This window comes from Solanum stenotomum, chromosome 5, assembly GCF_019186545.1.
Source record: "Solanum stenotomum isolate F172 chromosome 5, ASM1918654v1, whole genome shotgun sequence".
NCBI lineage: Eukaryota > Viridiplantae > Streptophyta > Magnoliopsida > Solanales > Solanaceae > Solanum > Solanum stenotomum.
In genome coordinates, this window is record NC_064286.1 from 49,929,227 (window position 1) to 49,945,103 (window position 15,877).

Here is a 15,877-nt window from a genome sequence, read left to right on the forward strand (position 1 = left end):
TTTAATTTAATAAAAAAGAAATTGAACATAAATTGTAGTGTACTAGCCTTTAATATAATCCTCCCACATAATACAAACAATTTCCTCACATTGAACTTGCATTTCTCGATCATGTGAACGAGAAGACGAACCAACATTGTTACTTTGAGCCATTTGTTGGTCAATATCATCCGCAACTATATTTTCATGCTCATAGATCATAAATATTTCATCAGTACTTTGGTATTCTCGCAAATAATTATGTAACACTGCACAAGTTATGACAATTTTCACTTGTGTATCAATATGATAATGGTTCATGTCTTGTTTCAGTATTCTAAATCTATTTTTCCAAGCTCCAAAAGTATGTTCAATCACATTACGCAGAGATGAATGCCTATAATTAAACAGTTCTTTGGCATTTTGAGGCTCTCTTTCACTTCCTCGGTAATCTTGAAATGATAGCGTAGTCTTTTGTATGGAGCTAAAAATCCTTTTGTGTTTCGGAAACTAGCATCAACAACATAATATTTATCTACCAACAAACATTTTATAAAGAATTACTAAAAGCATATGTGACGTAAATGAGACAACTTTGTGTAAATAAACAATATTTATTCTAAGGACGTAATTTAAAGTTACTATGTGGCGGAAATGGAAATTGTGACGTTGGTTCAACAATTTATTAGAGTAAATGAAGAGAAGACCTTTCATTCCATGTTCAAATAGATATAAATTTTATTTACATATGAAATAAATGGTTAGTAGATATAATTGTGGGGTTGTTTTAACAAAATATAAACTCGCGGATCAATTTTTGTATTAAAATATCTCAAATCATGATATGGAATTCCCATATAATTCCATATCATGATTTTTGGAGAATATGGAATCACATCTCATGATACTATATCGTGATATGGTATCGCATGGCCAAACGCCTACTTAGTGTTAGCTGGCAACTATGAGATTTAACTTTGTGTGTGCACAGGTAGGTACTTACACTTGTATAAAATTGAACAAATAGACACATTCATCCTACATGACACTCTACATGACAATTTTGTGTCCGACGTGTATTATGTCATGTAGGAGACGCATGTTTACTTGTTCAATTTTATACAAATTTAAGTGTCTACTTGTGCATACTCAAAGTTTGAGGGTATAGTTATCTGTTAAAACCAAGTTAAGAGCCATGCCTTAATTATTTTGGAAATTCTAAAACTCAAATATTGACTCTAAACTCTCATATCATAGCTATTAGGGATAAGGGTCTGAAAAATACTCCAACTTTGGCCGAAATTGTTGTTACGATACCAAACTTTAATGAGGACATATTACCCCCCCCCCCCAGACTATTTAATATCGTATTTTAAACATATATATTTGCCCACGTGGACATAAAAAATAATACATAATTATAAATAGTAATGTGTCCACGTGGGCACATATATACCTTTAAAATACACTATTAAATAGTTCATGGGGTAAAAAATACACTATTAAATAGTTCAAAGAGGTAATAGGTCCTTCATAAAGTTTGGTATCGTTACAGTAATTTTGGCCAAAGTTGAAATGTTTTTCAGACCTTTATCCATATCTATTATATGTGTGTAATATTCTTTCTTCTTTGGTAGTTTATTTACGTCCCATCTTTTGGTACTTGCCACAATAAAATATTGATATCAAATGAAGGCCATTTAATTCCAAGACTACATGAGACCATGCATAGCCAATGTCTGATTGCCATTTGTGCATTCTTAGTTGTTACACAAAATGAACAATATAATGGTCATAGCATAAATCCACTAATCCATAAGTTAATAAGATTAGGATCTTTGTTAATTATAGTATTATTTAAATAGCTGCTGGAAATAAATAAGATATGTGGAAGTCAATGCTAAGAAAAGTAAAAAAACTGTCTCCCACTAGTAATTAATAGGTTTATTTCAGCTTCTTTCTTTTTCTCTCACCCCTGCACGTATCAATAATGTTGGAGGTGTTCAATCGTTTGAGTAAATTTTACTTGTTTACGTCTGTTTCATCAAGCCACTCCTCTCTCCCTCAGGAACTATTGGTTCCGCTTATTTCTAGCTAATTAAAAAAAAAAAAGAAAAGGAAAGTACGGAATTATATTGTTTGGATTTTTAGAGCATTTTCTCTGTACTAAATTCTATATATTCTTAACATAATTATTACAATCATATTTAGACAAAATAGCGATTACAGTATTAACTTCTCTGAAGATGTGTTACATCATCGACCTTCTAAAGATTATTAGTGACCTACATTTTACAAAGAATATGTAGGTCTAGGCCGGTGATATTTTCTTATAACCGAAAAATCTATTTAAAAGATAATTCTTTGAATTAACTGTAACTATCAAAATTCGATCTCTGTATCTAGACTAATTAATTTTATCCCATTGCAGTTGTAATAGGAAGAAAATACTGTTATTACTTATTATTATGTCTGTCATATTTGTTCTATTCATAAGGTTGACTATTGTGATTGCCTAGACACAAAGTCAAGCTAATGGTATTTGTAATTATGAGTAGAAGAAATTTGTATATCTCTTGAAAAGTACAGATACATAGAATATGTTGTATTACTATCAAATGATTCTTGCCAAAAGTGATATATATATATATATGTGTCGATCATATATTTCTATGGTGGGTGATATTATTCATATAGTTACATCAAAATACTCCAAATTAAACAAGAAATATTTTTTTCTTTACTAATCAAAAGTCATTTTTTAGATTGAGGGTTAGACAAGACGTATATCTTCTATATTAAAAGAGCATAGCAAAATATATGAGCGAAAAGGATATGTTACCTAACCTTTCCAAATATATATATATATATAAAAGGGAAAAAGGACAAGTATACCCCGGTCCCTCCATTGACTGACTGGCTGACTGGAGGGGTCATGCGCGCCCCTACCAGGAGAGGTTCTAACCGGCCTAGCCTAACCAACCGCTTTTGGTTTCTTCAATTCTGCATTTTTGAATCGTAACCTTTAGATTCACGTCGGGTAATGCTACATAGCCTCTTGAATTTGTCGAATAGCTTCTTTCCGGCGGAGTTGCTTAGAGTCAAAGGTAGGGAATTTCCTCCGGGCCAACGGGTGTTTTTCCAACGACCAGCGTGGCGCAATGTCTGGGCGATAATTAGTCAGGTAGAAAAGAGTAGGGGAAAGATTGAATCTTGAAAGACTGAGCCCCCTCATTAAAGGGGGGAAAAGAGGGGTGGCTGGCCCTTGCTATCAGTCCAACCAAGGGCACCCCTTCCTTGTCCGCTTAGTCGGTTGAGTAAACAAACCCGGATAAGGCGGAGAATTTTGGAATTCAAGAAAATAATGTTGGATCATCATAGTCTGAACTTGAAATCTTTCGTAGGAAAACATGCTCTACTCCCAAAATGCAGAGAGACTTGGAGACCACGAGGGTCTTCCTTATGGTTCACTAGAAAGCGGAGTTGGCTAGCTGCCGGCATATCTTTTACGTCACCAATGGTATGCAGATACCCTCCGTCATACTTTTGAGACATTGGTGCCCCTATTATCCAAAAACTAGAGCATATATGCCCTTCACTCTAACGGAAGACTAAATAGGGACACGCGACACAATCTTATCTGTCGATAAATGTCGGATCGGTGGATAAGATTATGACACGTGTATTGTCCGTTAGTATAATTAAAGGGTATATATGCTCTAGTTTTTGGACGGCAGGGGCACCAATGTCTCAAAAGTATGATGGAGGGTATTTGCATACCATTGACGATAGTTTGGGGGTATATTTATCCTTTTTCCCTATAAAAAATTATGAACAGGCTGGTCAGTGGTCTTACTATAATTTAAAATCAATATATCATAATCGGTATTAAATTTAACTTTCAAGAAAAAGATAAAAATGTACTAATGTATAGAATCCCCTCTTGATTCGATAAAATAAGAACAAATAGGTTAAACTATATCATCATAAATAAATTTATGGTTTTTTTTGTCTTATGATCTCGAAAGCTAGGATTTTATTTTTATTCATATGATCAAATGATGATAAATATATCGTCTCATTTTGCAAGTTCAAAGTGGATAGCTTATTTGATAATGATGATATCAAATTAAAATCAAAATTGAACAAAGTCTTCTCATTAATATAATCCACAAATTAAACTAATAGTGACAGGCACATGCAGAACAACAAAAGCCCATTTGTGATTTGACGAATTCAATATTTAAATTTAGAGACATTTAACTGTTGATGAAAAAATGCTTACCACTTTAGTATAATTTTTTATGATAATGTAATAAGTGTTAAATTAGGTTTTAGGCCTAACTCACACCCCAAAAGCTAGCTCAAAGGGAGGAGGATTGCTCAAGCCTTATAAAGAGTCCATCCATCTCATTAACCACCGATGTGGGACTTTTGTCATTCTTTAACACCACACCTCACACCCAGTGCTTAGCATCTGGTGCGTGGGCAATTTTGATTTTGGGGGCCCCAACATCGGGTGAGACAGGCCCTGCTTTGATACCATGTTAAATTCGGTCTTAGGCCTAACTCACACCCCAAAAGCTAGCTCAAAGGGAAGAGGATTGCTCAAGCCTTATAAGGAGTCTATCCATCTCATTAACCACCGATGTGGGACTTTTGTCATTCTTTAACACCACACCTTACACCCAGTGCTTAGCATCTGGTGCGTGGGCAATTTTGATTTTGGGGGCCCCAACATCGGGTGAGACAGGCCCTGCTTTGATACCATGTTAAATTAGGTCTTAGGCCTAACTCACACCCCAAAAGCTAGCTCAAAGGGAGGAGGATTGTTCAAGCCTTATAAGGAGTCCACACATCTCATAAACCACCGATTTGGGACTTTTGTCATTCTTTAACCATAAGTACAAAAGAAAATACTTAAATATGAAATTTTAAAATAGATTGTTAAAAATGCTATGGTTAACAATCAAAACAAGGAAACGTGATCACCCAAATTATTTAGGTCCACTTTTATAACTTGTCCAAAAATGATGAAACTTTTGCGAGATTTTGCACATTACATCTCAACCTAATTTAAGTTTAATTGAATTCTATAAAAACACGCACATAATTTGAAAAGAGACCTTCAAGCAAACTATGAAAACTACCTATTACGAGCGGAGCAACGTTTATCGAAAAGAATATTTTTTTTGGTTCTATGTATATATAAAGATAAAAACAATCTTTGTGTCATCTTCAGATTGATATTTTTTAGCACATCGTATAAATAAGTGGTCCATTGAGGGAAACATCTTCTGTATTTATCCAAACGGCAGTGTCTTCCTTGGAATAAAACAATACGATTCTTCTCGTATGTTGATCGTGGATAAGACACTCAAAAAGAAAAATGACAAGAAGATAATTAATTACAATGTTTGATTGTACGCCTAGTTATACACCTATAAATGTAAAATTAATTAACTTTACACTTTCAATTTACTTTTAATAATTAAGAATCTATTTTTTTTATTAGACTTTCTTTGATTATTACTTTCCTCTTATTAGCCAAAAAAATAATTAAATATCATTCTTATCCAAAAAAAACAGACGTATTAGAATCGTCTAGTAAAAGAAGATGTAAATGCACTTATATTGCTCAACTAATGCGTCTGGAAGCAAATATAATGGAACTCATCAATGAAGATTAGTGCCAATTTAAGCAAACTCCACTTTGATTAATTTAAACTAAATAGGGGGAAATGGTGGCCCTAGATTTGATACTTGATAAAACCAAATTTACAAAGTGTTGGTCTTTTGAGCATTTTAATATTTATTTATTATTAATTTGTCTCACATAATTTTGTCATTGGCTTAATAGCCATTCTGCCACAATTAACATGGAATAGAGTACGTGGGAGTTATGGCGTTTCATTGCTACAACGGTATGCATTTGTGCCTAATTAGTTTTAGTGGTCAATTAATGACCATAGGTATTATGCACTTTGCTGCTTTCTGATGAATGTTGCAGGGAACGTTATCATAGTCAAAGTCTAACAATTGGTGCATTTGTTATCCTCACCTTTATTTCATTCTTTTATTCCTCCATCATACATTGTAACCTATGTAACTCCTAAGGTCATTATCTTCATTATTTACCGCTCCATTATCTTTCTATTTATTTCTAGGAAGACTTCTTCTAGTATAAATAGTGGTGGTCTTCATTTGGTTTGTGACATAGAACACACAAGAAAAATATAGAGTGCATAAAGTTTGTCAAAAAGAGAGTTCTTATTAGTTGAAGAGAGGTGTTCTTTTTTGTGGAGCTTTGGACTCAACTCTTGTCCAGAGTTGTTGAGTTATACGTTGTGAAGGTTGTTGTATCCTGGAGAGGACAAGCCAAAGAAGACTACTGCTGGACCGGTGAAAAAACATTTGTTGCAGTGGACTTGAATCTCCTTAAAGAGAGCGAGATATCCGCGCCTCAGCCTGAAGAGATTTTTGTTTCTTCATTATATTTTTCAATTGTAATCTTGCAATTTTATTATTTTGTAATTTTTCACTAATAATTTTAAGGAGATTCATAATCACTACAATTGAAAAAACCGCGGATATCAAGATGGGAGATCTTAACAAGCCAATGGTAACCATTTCAAAAGATGGAAGGTTGATGACACCTCCATGGATGATGATGAACTTATTTCTCATCATGAGAAAGTGGAAAAGTACGATGGTGAAGAGGCAAGGGGCCAAGATGCACTTTTACAAAAAGAAGAGAGCAACATCACGACGAAGGTAAATTTAATTACTTCAAAAAATGCTACTCTTGAAACTCACAAAAATACTTCTTTGAAGGCTAAGAAGAAAAAATTCAAGAAAAATAATGGTAGACCTCCCAAGAAAAATAATGGTGAAAATAACCAAGCACAAAATCAATAAGTTCAAGATAAAGGACAGTGCTTTGTTTGTGGCAAGAGTGGACATATTGCTCGATTTTGCAGATTCCGAAAATGTGGTCCTAACCCTTAGGCAAACGTTACCGAAGAACCCTTTGTGGCGGTGATTACTGACATAAACATGGTTAAGAGTGTTGATGGATAGTGGGCTGATTCTGGTGCAAACCGTCATGTCTGTTATGACAAAGACTGGTTTAAAAAATATTCTCATTTTGAGGAGCCCAAAACCATCATGCTTGGTGATTCTCACACAACTCAAGTGCTTGGAACGGGAGATGTCGAATTTTGTTTTACTTCTGGAAGGGTGTTAACTTTGAAAGATGTACTCTATACTCCTTCCATGAGAAAAAATTTGATGTCTAGTTTTCTTCTTAATAAAGCAGGCTTTAAACAGATTATTGAATCTGATCAATATGTAATTGTGAAGAATGACGTTTTTTGGGAAAGGGGTATGCATGTGATGGGATGTTCAAACTGAATGTTGAAAAGAATAAAGTTTCTACTTCTGCTTATATGCTTTCTTCTACTAATTTTTGGCATGCTCGTTTGTGTCATATTAATGATCGTTATGTTGGAATCATGAGTAGTTTAGGATTAATCCCAATGGTTAAAAAGAATTTTGAAAAGTGTGAGGCTTGTAGTAAAGTCAAAATCACTAAAAGGCCTCATTTTCAAATTGAAAAAAAAACTGATTTGTTAGAATTAGTTCATACTGATATTTGTGAACTTGGTGGAATTTTAACTTGTGGAGGTAATAGATATTTTATTACTTTCATTGATGATTTTTCTAAGTTTACATTTGTTTACTTGATGAAAAATAAAAGTGATGCTTTTGAAAATTTCAAAACTTATCTCCATGAGGTTGAAAATCAGTTTGGTAGAAAAATAAAAAGAATTAGAAGTGATAGAGGCCGTGAATATGAGTCAAATGAGTTTAATTTTTTTGTTAGATCATTGGGAATAATTCATGAAACTACTCCTCCTTATTCTCCTTCATCTAATGGAATAGCGGAAAGGAAAAATAGAACTTTGGTTGAATTGACTGATGAAATGCTTATTGAGTCACATTCACCTTTAAATTTTTGGGGTGAAGCTATTTTAACTGCTTGTTATGTGTTGAATTGTGTGCCTCATAAAAAGTCTACGTTGACACCTTTTAAATTGTGGAAAGGTTACAAGCAAAGTTTGGAATATCTAAGAGTTTGGGGTTGTCTAGCCTTTGTGAGGCTAATGGATCCCAAGATTACAAAGTTGAGTAAGAAAGTTACTACTTGTGCTTTTCTTGGTTATGCTTCAAATAGTACAACCTATAGATTTTTTTAATTTTGAAGATAATATTGTGATAGAATCGGGTGATGCTATATTTCATGAAAATAATTTCCCTTTTGATTCTAAAAATAGTGGGGGTCAAAGGATTGAACAAAATATTTTGTCACTACCTAGTTCTTCTACTTCTACTTTAAAAAATAAAGAAATTGTTGGTTTTGAGTTAAGAAGAAGTAAAAGAACTAGAGTAGAAAAAGATTTTGGTCCTGATTTTTATGTGTTTAATATTACTTTGAAAGAAACATTATCTTCACATGATTCTATATTTTGGAAAGAGGTTGTAAATGATGACATAGAATCACTAATTTCTAATAAAACTTGGAAGTTAGTTGATTTACCACCGGATTGTAAAACTATTGGTTGCAAATGGGTCTTAAGAAAAAAGCTGAAACCGGATGGATCTATTGATAAATGCAAGGCTAGGCTAGTTGTAAAAGGGTTTAAACAACTAGAAGGCCTAGAATTTTTTGATACTTTTTCACCGGTAACAAGAATTACATCCATAAGACTTTTAATTGCTATGGCTGCAATTTTTCATTTGCAAATTCATCAAATGGATGTAAAAACTATTTTTTAAAATGGAGACCTAAATGAGGAAATTTATATCGATCAACATGAGTCTTTTGTTGAAGCAGGCCAAGAAAGCAAAGCATGTAAACTTACTAAATCCCTATATGGCTTGAAACAGACACCTAAGCAATGGCATGAAAAGTTTGATTCCTGCATGATTGAAAATGGTTTTAAAATAAATGAGTGTGATAAGTGCATATATCATAAGTCTTGGAATAATTCACATGTGATTATTTGCCTATATGTTGATGATTTATTGATCTTTGCTCTAACATGAATGTTATTGATGAAGCTAAAAATATTCTTAGAAGCCATTTTGATATGAAAGATCTTGGTGAGGCAAATGTTATTCTTGGAATAAAAATATCAAGAACATGTGATGAAATTTACTTGACCAGTCACATTATGTTGAGAAAATTTTGAAAAAATATAACTTTCTTGATTGCAAGCATGTTGCAACTCCTTTTGATTCAAGTGTTCACTTATTTCCTGTTGAAAGTGAAAATGATGTAATAAATCAAAAGGAATATGCTAGCATAATCGGAAGTTTGAGGTATGTGATTGATTGCACCAGGCCTGCTATTGCATATGCAGTAGGAGTACTTGGCAGGTTTACAATCAAGCCAAGTAATGAACATTGGCATGATGTAACAAGAGTTATAAGATATTTAATTGGAACGAAAAATTGTGGTTTGTTCTTTAAAAATTATTCTGCTGTACTTGAAGGCTTTTGTGATGCAGATTGGAACACTTTATCAGGTGATTCCTGTTCTACCACTGTTTATGTCTTTACTTTAGGTGGTGGTGCTATTTGTTGGAGATCAAAAAAGCAAACTATAATTGTTAACTCTACCATGGAGGCTGAACTAATTGTTTTAGCTTCAGCTAGTGACAAAGCGAATTGGTTAAGAGATTTATTATTTCAAATACCTTATTTTGAAAAATCAATTCCTCCTATTTTAATTCATTAATATTGTGATAGCACCGCTGCGATTGGTAGAGTTCAAAACCGTTATTACAACGGTAAATCCAGACTTATAAAGAGGAAACACAATAATGTAAGATTATATTTGACAAATGGTACCATTAATGTTGATTATGTCAAATCTTGTGATAATTTTGCAGATCCTCTTACTAAGGCCTTAACAAGAGAAAAGATCTGGAGAATATCGAGGGGAATGGGATTGAAGCCTACAAATCCTTGAGTCATATATAAGGAAACCCAACCTGGGGACTAGAGATCCTATAACCAGGTTCAAAGGGAAAAACTAATCATATGATTTGTTGTGAAAAAAAATGCACTATACTTTTATTCCCTTCCTATGATGTGAGTGCATTGTTTCCTGTAGTGATTTGTGAAGGTTGAGTTGACAAAACTCTTAATGAATATCTGTAGCCCGTATGGGTGGAGTGTTAAACTTACAGGAGCACTCTCGACAGATTTCACTTATGTGATGTGTGGAAGTAGGTCGCTTCCTATGAGAATTGGGCTTATTCTCAAATGCACTCATGAAACCGGGATAGCACATGGCCATAACGTGTTGGCTTTAAAGCTCATGTCAACACCTTGATTATTATGTGTGAGCAGTGCTATTTTATTTCCCTTAAACAGTCATAGTTCAAGTCTGAGACCACTACGACTCTAGAGTAAAAGTTATTGTTTCACTAAGTGGAGGTTCAATGCAGAGCACACCTTCATTATGCATAGTAGTCTTCCTTCAGCTGTTAGACTCTCTTGGTTAATATTAAAATGAGTGGAATTGTTGGTCTTTTGAGCATTTTAATATTTATTTATTATTAATTTGTCTCACATAATTTTGTCATTGGCTTAATAGCCATTCTGCCACAATTAACATGGAATAGAGGACGTGGGAGTTATGGTGTTTCATTGCTACAACGGTATGCATTTGTGCCTAATTACTTAGTGGTCAATTAATGACCATAGGTATTATGCATTTTGCTGCTTTCTGATGAACGTTGCAGTGATCGTTATCATAGTCAAAGTGTAACACTTGGTGCATTTGTTATCCTCACCTTTATTTCATTCTTTTATTCCTTCATTATACCTTGTAATATATGCAACTCCTAAGGTCATTATCTTTATTATTTACCACTCCATTATCTTTTTATTTATTTCTAGGAAGACTTCTTCTAGTATAAATAGTGGTGATCTTCATTTGGTTTGTGACATAGAACACACAAGAAAAATATAGAGTGCATAAAGTTTGTCAAAAAGAGAGTTCTTATTAGTTGAAGGGAGGTGTTCTTTTTTGTGGAGCTTTGGACTCAACTCTTGTCCAGAGTTGTTGAGTTATACTTTGTGAAGGTTGTTGTATCCTGGAGGGGACAAGTCAAAGAGGACTACTGCTAGACCGGTGAAAAAACATTTGTTGCAGTGGGCTTGAATCTCCTTAAAGAGAGCGAGATATTCGCACCTCAGCCTGAAGAGATTTTTGTTTCTTCATTTTATTTTTCAATTGTAATCTTGCAATTTTATTATTTTGTAATTTTTCACTAACACAAAGTTGCACCCATTTCGTACCAAATACCTTTACGTAATCGATGAGGTGAAGATGAGATGTGTTGAAGAGTTCGAAAAACACAATTAATTTTATGGGATATCAACGGTAAAACTTGTTTTTTCTTACTTTTATTAGGGAAGTCATTTTTCTCAATCTTTAAAGAAATTTGTTTTCTTAGAGAAAATGTTTTTAAAAATTTGTAACCACTTTCTTCTCTTTTTTTTTAAACATGGGAAAATTTAAAAATACCTTCCACTACGCATTGAACACACTTTCTTCTTTTTCTTTTTTTTTAATTCTCTATCCGGTGTCTGGAGCCCTTACTGGTGAAAGTGTTATATGTAAGTCTTGCATTTTATTGATGTACAATTGTCTTTGTTTTATACATAATAGAGTAAATCTGATAATTGAAACCCTGACTAAATCTGGATCGAGCATTGCAAGGCCCATTTGGGGGTGACGTTCCCAACAAGATTTTCTCCATATCCAGGGCTCGGTTAAGGATGAAGCAACCTCATTACTACACCACTACCCGTATTGGTTGAACACACCTTAATTACATCACATGAAAAACGTGTTACCCATAGATTCATCTGAAATTCATATTTTAAATATAATAAATAAGATGTTATTTGCTTTGTTATTGCTTTAATTTAGGAGGGAATGATGATGATTAATGAGACATAACTAAGTGCGTAAATGTAATTAATTAAGTGGGAATTTCATGATTTGGGTGAAGATATATATGGAGTAAAACTTTCAACATTCCATCACTTGGTGGAAGACAAATTATGCTCCCCAACTAAGCTTAAATAAATATTTTGATGAGGCACCATATAGCTTCATAGCTTAAATATAATTAATTAACTCACCACACATTCTTAGACAAATAAGAAAACAAAACCAATAAAAATAATATAATATAGTAGTTTCTATAGTTTTGTGCCATTCTCAAATCTCAACCACACTTTTTCCCCTCCTTTTGCCTATATAAAATTTGGGTCATTGAATATATATAAAATAATTTTAAAAAAAAGTCAAACCCTAATAAACAACTACCAATTTTACCTTGTGTGTGACGCACTAAATTTTCAGTAAAATGAAAGTTCAAGAGATATATTCATTTGAAGTGAAATATCTATAGCTAGGATTATTTTCTTTCCTTGATTATTTTTAGCTTGTTCTGAACTATATTTCTTTTTTTGTGAAACATCCATACAATCTTCATATTTTCGATACTTAATGAAAAAATCCCCGAAGTATTAAGGACATGTTTCGATGATGACCTCCTTTCGCCCCTCTAATTCCGCCCTACTTGTAAGCTCTAGGGCTGCAAGCTAATAATGCAACTCGATAGTGAAAATTATTTACTCATAATATAATTAAAGTAAGCAAAGTATACTCCACTATAGTAAAAGTTAAAAGAAATGTTGAACATTATAATGTGGTAACACACCAATAACTACCAATTTCTGTCTTGTCATGCCTTTAATTAATTTGCTTCTAGCAATTTTATGGTACCGACATTTGTTGATAAACCCTACTTTGTGAATTAAACCATGTGTTAATCATGACTTTAGCAACAAAAATAAATATTTTTAAGTGTTATTTTAGGAATTTAAGATAAACATTAGTATATCTTTTTCAATTATTCTTCTTCTTAATAGTGTTCAATTTTTAAAAGATAGTTAAGTAAATTACAAGTATATTTATAGTAATTTTTTTATAGTAATTTTTACTAAGTTGACATTTATATTTTTGAGAGGGAGAAAATAGATTTTAAAGCGCGATAGGGATGTGGTACGGGTCTTAAATCTATTTGTTCTTGCCAAATCCAATGAATCTAATCTTTTTAGTAGATGACTAAAATTAAAGTTGACTCCTTGTTGTCTTTGAGATAAGATGCATTTCCATTTTATTTATTGAGAAGTAATTATCTGTGTATGGTGTCATCAGTGTGTAGGAGTTCTAGAATATTTTTTCACATAAACCTTTTTGTCACTAAAAAGTTTAATTTATCTTTGTCATCTCTTATATTTTATCTCATTTATCCGTTTAAGCTTGTTATAAATAACAAATTTTTTAAGTATTCAATTATATTAGTATGTCTTAACATGCCTTATAGGATTGAGGATTTTAGTTCTACGAATTCAACTCTTTAAGGGTCGTAGTTTTAAACACATTATATTTAAAGTTATAAGCTCATGTCTAGTATTGATTTCAATTCTAGTAAAGTTTTATATATAAATTTATGCTTTGCGTCGAAATTATTAGGTCCAGATGATTTAATATCTCAAAACTCCATATGCTTGTGTGGTTGTGCCTCCTCGCATATGGACTTGATTTATTTATTTTTCATTTTCAAAACACGTATAGTATATTATTATTATTTTGGCTTTTTGGGTGCATGGCGATGGTTTGAACACAAAGATTTTTATTTGTTTTCATCTCATGTTGAATTGTGTGATCATCTTATAGAAAAATTAAACGGCTAAATATATATATTTAAGTATTTAATTATAATATGTTTCAGTAATGAGGATATACGCTGACATTTGAAGGAAAAGAGGCATGAAACACGTTTTATTATTAATGGTTTATCATTAATCCCCATTTGGAACGTTAATATAATTTAATTTCTGTTTTTAAGGGTTAAATACTGATGATGACCAAGTTGAAAAAGTTATTAAATTTTGGTCAAATTGAGTGGACAATTTCATGATTTGGGCAAACAAGGTCAAGGAAAAATTCTCAACTTTCCAACAATATATTAGTGGAAGACAAATTATGCTCCCCAACTAAGTTAAAAATCGTCATTAGCCACCATAATATAGCTCTTAGATTAATAAATCACAATTCATACCAATTAAGTACAATATGTAATAATTTTTTTAAAAAATCATCCCAGCCGTTTCATTTCCGTATTGGAGGAAATGGGATTCGAACCCATAATATAACTTTCTTGTACGTCGATTTAGCAAACCAATGCCTTTAGTCACTCAGTCATATCTCCAAGTTATTGATCGAAATGAAATTGGATGTGTCGGGGTTGGTTGCTTGTCCGTACTAAGGGCTATTTGATCCAATCTACTACGTAATGTAGCATGCTAACGCGCGTACGGCCGGCTGATGAAAATAGACTGAATATCAGAGATATTTGTGTTACTTCGTCATCGAATACTCAGCAAATTATAGACCACTTTAAATTTTTATTTTCAAAAAATAATCAACTCCGCAAATATCTCTTCCATATAAACAAATCTTATGCATGCAATATGTATATGGCCTTAATTTGACAAAAAGTCTATACACTTGTTTGCTTCTCTTCAAATATTATTATCAGTGTTTTGCGACAAATTTTAAAGTGATAGAAAACAAACTAAAATCACAAATACAATATGAAAGAAACATGATTTTATTGATAAATAGTGTGGGGTATAATTATGTTCCTCCCTTGATTCTTCTCTCATAAAATTTATCCATGATTCGAGAACTACACGGTGTATTTCTCGAACTAGGATGATTTGGGTTTGATATCTTTATGAATATTCCATGAATTTGCGGAATATTTGAGATTCTGATCTCTCTATGGATATTCCATAAATTTGTGGTGGAATTTTCGAGATGCGAATATAGTAGCCTTTATATAGGCATGAACTAAAATCACAAATACAATATGAAAGAAACATGATTTTATTGATAAATAGTGTGGGGTATAATTATGTTCCTCCCTTGATTCTTCTCTCATAAAATTTATCCATGATTCGAGAACTACACGGTGTATTTCTCGAACTAGGATGATTTGGGTTTGATATCTTTATGAATATTCCATGAATTTGCGGAATATTTGAGATTCTGATCTCTCTATGGATATTCCATAAATTTGTGGTGGAATTTTCGAGATGCGAATATAGTAGCCTTTATATAGGCATGAACTAAAATCACAAATACAATATGAAAGAAACATGATTTTATTGATAAATAGTGTGGGGTATAATTATGTTCCTCCCTTGATTCTTCTCTCATAAAATTTATCCATGATTCGAGAACTACACGGTGTATTTCTCGAACTAGGATGATTTGGGTTTGATATCTTTATGAATATTCCATGAATTTGCGGAATATTTGAGATTCTGATCTCTCTATGGATATTCCATAAATTTGTGGTGGAATTTTCGAGATGCGAATATAGTAGCCTTTATATAGGCATGAACTAGGTTAAGTAGCCTCCAAAAATCCTAATTAGAATTGAACACACTTTGTAGAGTCTCAACTCGAATTAAATGTAGAGTCTCACAAAATTTTAATGTCTACAACTAGTCGCTTAGTTGACTTTCAATCGATATCTGCAATCTTCATCAATAATTGTCCTTAGATGATGAAGTCGAATGTAGACAATTTGTTTTCACTTTTAAATCTTTTCACCTCATTATTTTTTGCTAATTGTAACCCTTGTTTGATATTTCATTAATCATATATAGTTCTTTAATTTATAGCATTCTCTTGTACTTCCTTAGGACAATTGAGGAGGTGAAGAAGAATTAC